We start from the raw sequence: 8,479 nt of genomic DNA on the forward strand, positions 1-8,479 counted from the left end.
AAGAAAGAAAGAAAGAAAGAAAGAAAGGAAGGAAGGAAGGAAGAAAGAAAGGTGGGAGGGATGGAGGAAGGAAGGAAGGAAGGAAGGAAGGAGGGAAGGAAGTAAAGAAAGAAAGAAAGACGATAAAATAAAACAAAGTAAGATAAAATAAAATAAAGTTATTAACATAAAAAATAATTATTAAGAAAAGAAAAACTAAAAAAAAAAAAAAAAAAAGGACAGATAGAACCCTAGGGCAAATGGTGGAAGCAAAGCTATACAGACAAAATCTCACACAGGAGCATACACATACACACTCACAAAAAGAGGAAAAGGAGAAAAAAATAATAAATCTTGCTCTCAAAGTCCACCTCCTCAATTTGGGATGATTCGTTTTCTATTCATGTATTCCACAGATGCAGGGTACATCAAGTTGATTGTGGAGCTTTAATCCGCTGCTTCTGAGGCTGCTGGGAGAGATTTCCCTTTCTCTTCTTTGTTCTCATAGCTCCCAGGGGCTCAGCTTTGGATTTGGACACGCCTCTGCGTGTAGGTCACCGAAGGGCGTCTGTTCTTCGCTCAGACAGGATGGGGTTAAAGGAGCCGCTGATTCGGGGGCTCTGGCTCACTCAGGCGGGGGGGAGGGAAGGGTGCGGATGCGGGGCGATCCTGCAGTGGCAGAGGCCGACGTGATATTGCACCAGCCTGAGGTGCGCCGTGGCTTCTCCTGGGGAAGTCCCGGGTCCCTGGATACCGGGACACTTGCAGTGGCGGGCTGCACAGGCTCCCAGGAAGGGAGGTGTGGATAGTGACCTGTGCTCGCCCATAGGCTTCTTGGTGGCAGCAGCAGCAGCCTTAGTGTCTTATGCCCGTCTCTGGGGTGTGCGCTTTTAGCCGCGGCTCGCGCCCGTCTCTGGAGCTCCCTTAAGCAGCACTCTTAATACCCTCTCCTCCCGCACCAGGAAACAAAGAGGGAAGAAAAAGTCTCTTGCCTCTTTGGCAGGTCCAGACTTTTTCCTGGACTCCCTCCCAGATAGCTGTGGTGCACTAGCCCCTTCAGGCTGTTTTCAAGAGCCAACCCCAGTCCTCTCCCTGGGATCTGACCTCTGATGCCGGAGCTTCAGCACCCAGCCCCGCCCGCCCCGGCGGGTGAGCAGACAAGCCTCTCAGGCTGGTGAGTGCTGGTTGGCACTGATCTTCTGTGCAGGAATCTCTTTGCTTTGTCCTCTGCACCCCTGTTGCTGCACTCTCCTCCGTGGCTCTGAAGCTTTCCCCCGGCCCACCTCCCATCTCCACCAGTGAAGGGGCTTCCTATTGTGTGGAAACTTTTCCTCCTTCACAGCTCCCTCTCAGAGGTGCAGGTCCTGTCCCTATTATTTTGTCTCTGTTTTTCCTTTTCCCTTTTGCCTTACCCAGATACGTGGGGAGTTTCTTGCCTTTTTGGAAGTCTGAGTTCTTCTTCCAGCGTTCAGTAAGTGTTCTGTAGGAGTTGTTCCACATGTAGATGTATTTTTTTTTTCTGGAAAACATCTTTTATTTGTACCGAAAACCTGACAGCACATGGGTTGGGAACGTCTAGGCTAGGGAGCCCAGCCCAGCCTCCCAGCAGGTCAGGACGTTTCCTGGCCCGCAGCGAGCAGAGTAAGAGGCTGCTCGAGTGCCAGTTGAGAGAATCAGTACATCAGTGAAAGTAGCAGCACTCACTCTGGTGCCTGCTCAGGTGGGGTACCTAGACTTTGGTGGGTGGTCCCTGCAGTATTGGGGAGGACTGAACCTCAGGCCAGGGACTCTGCAGCCCTAGGCCATGTTGGGTCCCTGAATCAGGGCACAAGGGATACTGAGGTGGGGGTTGGTATGGAGGGAAGTGTTAGACATCAAAAAATAACTGTGGGGAGGGTGAAGAGGTGGTGGTCTCATTGTGGATGGTCTGCTAATGGGGAATGGATTTGCAGTCAAAAGGGGGCCAGTCCTCACTCAGGTCCGGGCTCTGGCAGTGTGGCATTTCCAGCAGAGCATGTGGCCAGCCAAGGGGAGCAGCCATTGTCATCCACCTCAATGGACAGTGGTTTCCACAGTTCTCACAGTTGTAGCACTTCATATGGAAGTTCTTGTCCAGAGCAACCACAGACATGGCCTCCTCTCAGCCAGGCTTGGGCATGATCGGCTCTGCGCAGATGGAGCACCTGGGAGCATACTTCTTGTGGTAGTTGGGGACACAGTGGGACCAGTTGGCCTGGTCCGCTATGTAGGAGGTGCCCTCAAGGGGGCAGGCACAGACCACACAGGTGAAGCACTGTGGGTGGTAGGCCTTGCTTGTGGCCCTTAGCATGTGGTCAGTGATGGGCTGCCCACAGGTGTTGCACTTCTTCAGGGTGTCAGTATAGCAGCCCTCACAATACAGCGCACCCTCCAGGCTGTAGAACTGCTGTCCCTGCAACTGCTGTTCACACTGATGGCAGGTAAAGCAGGTGATGTGGAACAGCTGCCCCAGAGCGTGCACTGCAGGCTGAGCACATGCCAGGGGCTGGTGACACCGGCCACAGAACTCGTTGATGGCCACGTTCTGCCTCTGATAATGCTCCATGTCCTACATCAGCTGCTGGGTCAGCTGCTCCAGCTCATCCACCTCTTTCAGAGTCAAAAGTCCTGGGGCCCCAGAGGGGCACACCTGTTTTTTGTTTTTAGCTGGTAGGGGCACTGGGTGCTGCTCCTCCTACACTTGGGCCTTCTCCTTCTGCTGAGCATAGGTGAAGCTGGGGGGCTGAGGGGAGCCTGTGCCAGTGGAAGAGGGAGCTTCAGGGGGCCCCAACTTCTGATTGGGCTGTGACCTGGGCCAACCTGGAGCTCCAGGGCTGAACTTGGAAGCCACAGAAGTAAACTTGGGAGTCACTGGAGAAAACTTGGTGGCTGGAGATGGGGCATGGGGACCTTGAGGCTGGGTGTTAATCAAAGGCACAGGCTGAGGCTGGGCCTGGAGCTGTGGCTGAGCATGGAGTTGGACCTGAGGCCTGGCCTGGGGCTGGGGCTGCACATGGAAATGTGTCTGGCTCTGAGGCTGAACCTGGGAACTAGAAGGGGACTTCCAGGGAGGCAGAGGTGCTGTGCCCCCAGTTGCAGGCTTAGAACTGGATTTGGAAATGAATGGAGTGGTGACTGGTGGTGATACATATCCAGATGACACCCAGGTTTTGATGGGATCATTGCTGGTCATGTCATCCAGCAATGAAGACAGAGAGTCGATCTCCAGATTAGTACTGCTCACCTTCTCCCTGGGCTGTGGTGGGAGCTGTATGGGGGCTTCAGGCCCTCCCTCCTCCACTAGCAGAGGCAGTGGGGAAGGGAAGATCTCCTCTCTAAAGGCGCAGCAGGAAATGGTTTCTCGATTGGGGAAGGGGGAGGTGGGAAGCCACCTCCCAGAGCGCCCTCGGCATCATTGGCCTCCCCAAGCATGGGAGGAGGCGGTAAGGGAAAGTCTTCTGGGGGTGGCGGGGGAATCTTGTCCACCCGGCCCATCTGTGCACATTGGGCCCCAGTGGCTGAGCAAGGCTCACTGTCACCAGGCTGGAAACGATTCACTTTGGGCTTTGGGGCCACCACTGGCTGAACTTCTTCTGTGCGGTATAAAAAACTGGAGCTGAGATGGAGATCATGCGAGGTGGGTGGAGGGCCACCATGGCCAGGCCCAGTGTGGGCCGGAGCATCTCAGGTGGTCACATCGCAGCCGGGTCCACAGACTCTGCATCTGTAGATGTAGTTTTGATGTATTTGTGGGGAGGAAGGTGATTTCCATGTCTTACTCCTCCGCCATCTTGAAGTGTTGGAAGTTTTTAAATCACACTTTCAATTCCAGTACTTGTGATTTGTCTGTTCATATTTTCTGTTTCCTCCTGGTTCAGTCTTGGAAGAATTGTACCTTACAAAATTTGTCCATTTCTTCTAGGTTGTCCATTTTATTGGCATATAGTTGCTTTTAGTATTCTCTTATGATCATTTGTAGTTCTGTGGTGTCACTTAACTTCTCCTTTTTCACTTCTAATTTTATTGATTTGAGCCCTTTCCCTTTTTTTTTCTCTTGAGTCTGGCTAAAGGTTCATCAGTTTTGTTTACCTTTCAAGCAACTAGCTTTTAGCTTTATTGATCTTTTCTATTGTTTTCTTCATCTCTATTTCATTTATTTCTGCTCTGATTTTTATGATTTCTTTCCTTCTGCTAACCTGTGTTTTGTTTGTTCTTCTTTCTCTAGTTGCCTTACGTGTAAGGTTAGGTTATTTATTTGAGATTTTTCTTCTTTCCTGAGGATCACTGTGTTTTTGTTTTCATATTTCTCTAGGTATTTTTTGATTTCCTCAATGATCCATTGGTTGTTTAGTAACATATTGTTTAGCCTCCATGTTTTTGTATTTTTTACAGTGTTCTTCTTGTAGTTGATTTCTGATGTCATACCATCATTGTTGGAAAAAATGCTTGATATGATTTCAATTTTCTTAAATTTACGAGGTTTGCTTTGTGGCCCAGCAAGTGATCTATCCTGGAGAATGTTCCATGTTCTTGAAAAGAATGTATTCTGCTGCTTTTGGATGGAATCCTCTATAAATTAAGTCCATCTAGTCTAATGTATCATTTAAGGCGTGTGTTTCCTTATTGATTTTCTGTCTGGATGATCTGTCCATTGATGTAAGTGCAGTGTTAAAGTCCCACACTATTATTGTGTTACAATTGATTTCTCCTTTTATGGCTGTTAGCATTTGTCTTATCTATTGAGGTGTTCCTATGTTGGGTGCATTTATATTTACAATTGTTATATCTTCTTGGATTTATCCCTTGGTCATTATTTACTGTCCTTCTTTGTCCCTTGTAACAGTCTTTATTTTAAAGTCTATTTTGTTTGATATAAGTATTGCTACTTCAGCTTTCCTTTGATTTCCATTTGCATGGAAATGGGGTTCTATCTTGTTCCTTTGCCTGGAATATACTCCTCTGCTGTCTCATTTTGTCTAACTTTCTGTGTTTGTGGTCCCACAGGCTGTAGGATTGTAGTTCCTATTGCTTCTGGTGTCTGCCCCCTGGTGGGTTATGCTGGTCTAAAAGGCTTGGGCAGGCTTCCTGGTGGGAGGGACTAGTGCCTGCCCACTGGTAGGTGGAGCTGTGTCTTTTCCTTCTGGTGGGTAGGCCATGTGAAGTGGTTTATTTAGAGGTGGCTGTGGGTGCAGGAAGACTTTAAGCAGCTATCTGCTGATGGGTGGGACTGTGTTCCTGCCCTGTTGTTAGGCCTGTGGCATCCCAGCACTGGAACCCACAGGCTGTTGTGTGGGGCCAGGTCTTGGCATCAAAATGGTGGCCTTCAGGGCAGCTCATGCCAATGAGTATTTCCCGGTGCCTCCACCACTAGTGTCTTTGTCCCTGCAGTGGGCTACAGCTGCCCCCTACCTCTCCAGGAGACACTCCAGAACCAGCAGGTAGGTCTGGCCCAGGTTCCTGTGAAGTCACTGCTTTGTCCCCCTGGCTCCTGGTGCATACAAGACCTTGTGTGCACCCTCCAAGAGTGGTGTTTCTGTTTCCCCCAGTCCTGTTATCAAGCCCTGCTGGTTTTCAAAGGCAAATGGTCTGGGGCGCCTCATCCTGATGCCAAACTCCCAGGCTGGGAAGCCTGATGTGGGGTTCAGAACTCTCACTCCTCTGGGAGAACCTCTGCAATATAATTATTTTCCAGTTTGTGGGTCACCCAACTGGCAGGTATGGGATTTGATTTGATTATATCATGAAAGTGCCCCTCCTATTGTCTTGTTGTGGCTTCTTCTTTGTGTTTGGATGTAGAATATCTTTTTTGGTAGGTTCCAGTCTTTTTTTCATGGTTGTTCAGCAGTTAGTTGTGATTTTGGTGTTTACTTGAGAGGAGGTGAGATCAAGTCCTTCTACTTCACCATCTTGTCTGAGAGCCCATTTCTCTCAAGTACTTAGATTATTAATTTCAGATCTTTCCTCTCTTCTTATGTAAGTATTTAGTCCTATAAATTTCCCTCTCCGCACTGTTACCTGCATCCCACAAATTTGGTACCTTGTGATTTCATTTTCATTAAACACAATTTCATTTTTTCTTGAATATTTTTTAAGAAGTGTTCTTTAGGAAGATTTCAATTTTTAAAAAAATTTTTTAAAAATTTCCTTTTTGATCCATGTCTTATTTAGCATGTTGTTTACATCCAGGTTTTTGGAGATTTTCATTTTGACTTTCTACTATTGATTTCTAGCTTTCTTCTTATTATCAGAGAATGTACTCTGTCTGATTTTATTTGTTTTACACTTAAGGTTAGTTTATAAAGCCAGGATGTAGTCTATTTTAGTGAGTGTTCTATAGTCCCTTGTAAAGCATGTGTATTCTGGTATTATTGGGTAGAGTGTTCTATAAATGTCAATTAGTTCCTGTTGGTGGAGGGTGTTGTTCAGTTCTTCTATAGCTTTGTGGATTTTCTCTCTAGTAGTTATACCAATTACTGAGAGGAGAGTCTCCAACAATAATAGTGGATTTGTCAGTTTTTCTTTTCAGCTCTATCATTTTTTGCTTCAAGTATTTTGAAGACCTCTTTGTGCATCTGGGTGTGTGTGCTTACACACATAGGACTGCAGTCTCTTGTCAGTAGATTGATTTTTTTAAATCATTATGTAATGTCCCTCTCTGTCCCTGGTAATTTTCTTTGTTCTGAAGTCACTTTGATATTAATATAACCACTCTTCCTTTTAAAAAATTAACACTTACATGATGTATGTTTTTCTATCCTTTTACTTTCAACTTACCTATGTCATTATGATTAAAGTGAGTTTTTATAGCATATAGTTGGGCCATGTCTTTGTATTCAGTCTACCAATCTGTCTTTTAATTGATGTATTTAGGCCTCTTACATTTAAACTAATTATTGATATATTAATGTTTAATTTATTTACTGCTTGTGTCTTCTGTTTCTTGTTACCCTTCTCCTGCCTTCCTGTGGGTTATTTGAACACTTTTTAGAGTTCCACTTTGATTTTTATATATATATATCACTTTGTATAGTTTTAGTATATATATATATATCACTTTGTATATATATATACACTTTAGTATATATATATATATCACTTTGTATAGTTTTAGTATATCACTTTGTATAGTTTTCTCAGTGATTGTTCTAGTTATTATTGTATACATATGGAAGTCATCACAGCTGACTTGTGTCAACATTTTACCACAATGTGTGGAGTGTAGAACTCTTACTTCTGTTAAATCCTTTTACCTTCCACACTGAAAAAATGTAATTGTCTTAAACATTTCCTCTGTATACACATCAGATATTATAACTTTTATAACACTGATGTGTATAATCTAACATCTTTGTAAAAATCAGTGTTATAACTTTTGCTTCAAGCATAAAATATGACTAAAGAAATCCATTAGATGAAGGATAGTCTCTTATGTTTACTTCTACTTTTACCCATTCTGCAGTTCTTCTTTCCTTTCTGAAAGTCTTAGCCCTCTATTATCTTCTTTTTTTCTGTTTTAAGAGCTTCCATCAGCCATTCTTTAAGAGTAGATCTGCTAGAAACAGATTCTCATTTCTTTGCCTGAGATGTCTTCTTTTCCACTTTAATTCTGAAAAATAGTTTCACCATATATAGAATTTTGGTTGACACGTCTTTCAGCTCTTGAAAAATGTGCCACTTTCTTCTGGATTCCATTGTTCTGATGAGAAACTTGTTCTTGTTCAAATTGGTGTTCCCTTATAGGCATTATATTGTTTCTCTCCTGCTTTCTAAGATTTTTCTTTCTTTGTCTTTAGTTTTCAGAAGTTTGAGTATGATGTGCCTTGGTGTGAATTTTATTTGCTTTATCCTATTTGGAGTTTGTTCAGCTTCTTGGACCTACAATTTTATGTGTTTTGCCAAATTTGGGAAATTTTTATTTCTTCAACTACTTTTTCAGTCCCATGTTCTTTCTTCTGTCCTGGGACTTCAATGATATGAATGATGGATCTTGTTATCCTCCCACAAAGCCTGAGGTTCTGCTAACTTTTTTTCCAGTCTATTTTCTCTTCATTATTTAGATTGATTTATCCTCAATTCACTGATTCTATCCTTGTCATCTCCACTCTACTACCGAACCCATCCATGAGTTTTAAAATTTTGGTTATTGTATTTCTGAGTTCTATAATTTCTATTTGTTTATCTTTATACCTTTTATTCTTTGTTGACATTTTCTTTTTTTATTTACTTCTAGAGAATTTGTAATTCATTGTCAGAGCATTTTTATGGTGACTACTTTAAAATCCTTGTCAGATAACTACGTATCTGATTCATCTTAGTATTAACATTTTCTGTCTTTTCTCATTCAAATTGTGGTTTTCCTGAGTAAACGTTTTTGATTTTATCCTGGACATTTTGATTCTTAAGTTAGGACACTCTTGATCCTAAATCTTCTCTTTTAGTGAGCAGTCACCCTGTTTATGTTTGGTGTATAAGTTCTGGTCTA

At 43.9% G+C, this 8,479-nt stretch overlaps 1 pseudogene; it reads right to left on the bottom strand.

The window, feature by feature from the left end:
* Window positions 1-1,904: 1,904 nt before the first annotated feature.
* Window positions 1,905-7,072, bottom strand: LOC149747461 (zyxin pseudogene; annotated as a pseudogene).
* Between the last annotated feature and the right edge of the window lie 1,407 nt (window positions 7,073-8,479).

Source organism: Delphinapterus leucas, chromosome 15 (genome assembly GCF_059928025.1).
Source record: "Delphinapterus leucas isolate spDelLeu-1000000601 "Yukka" chromosome 15, BTC_Dleu_Yukka2, whole genome shotgun sequence".
Classification (NCBI taxonomy): domain Eukaryota; kingdom Metazoa; phylum Chordata; class Mammalia; order Artiodactyla; family Monodontidae; genus Delphinapterus; species Delphinapterus leucas.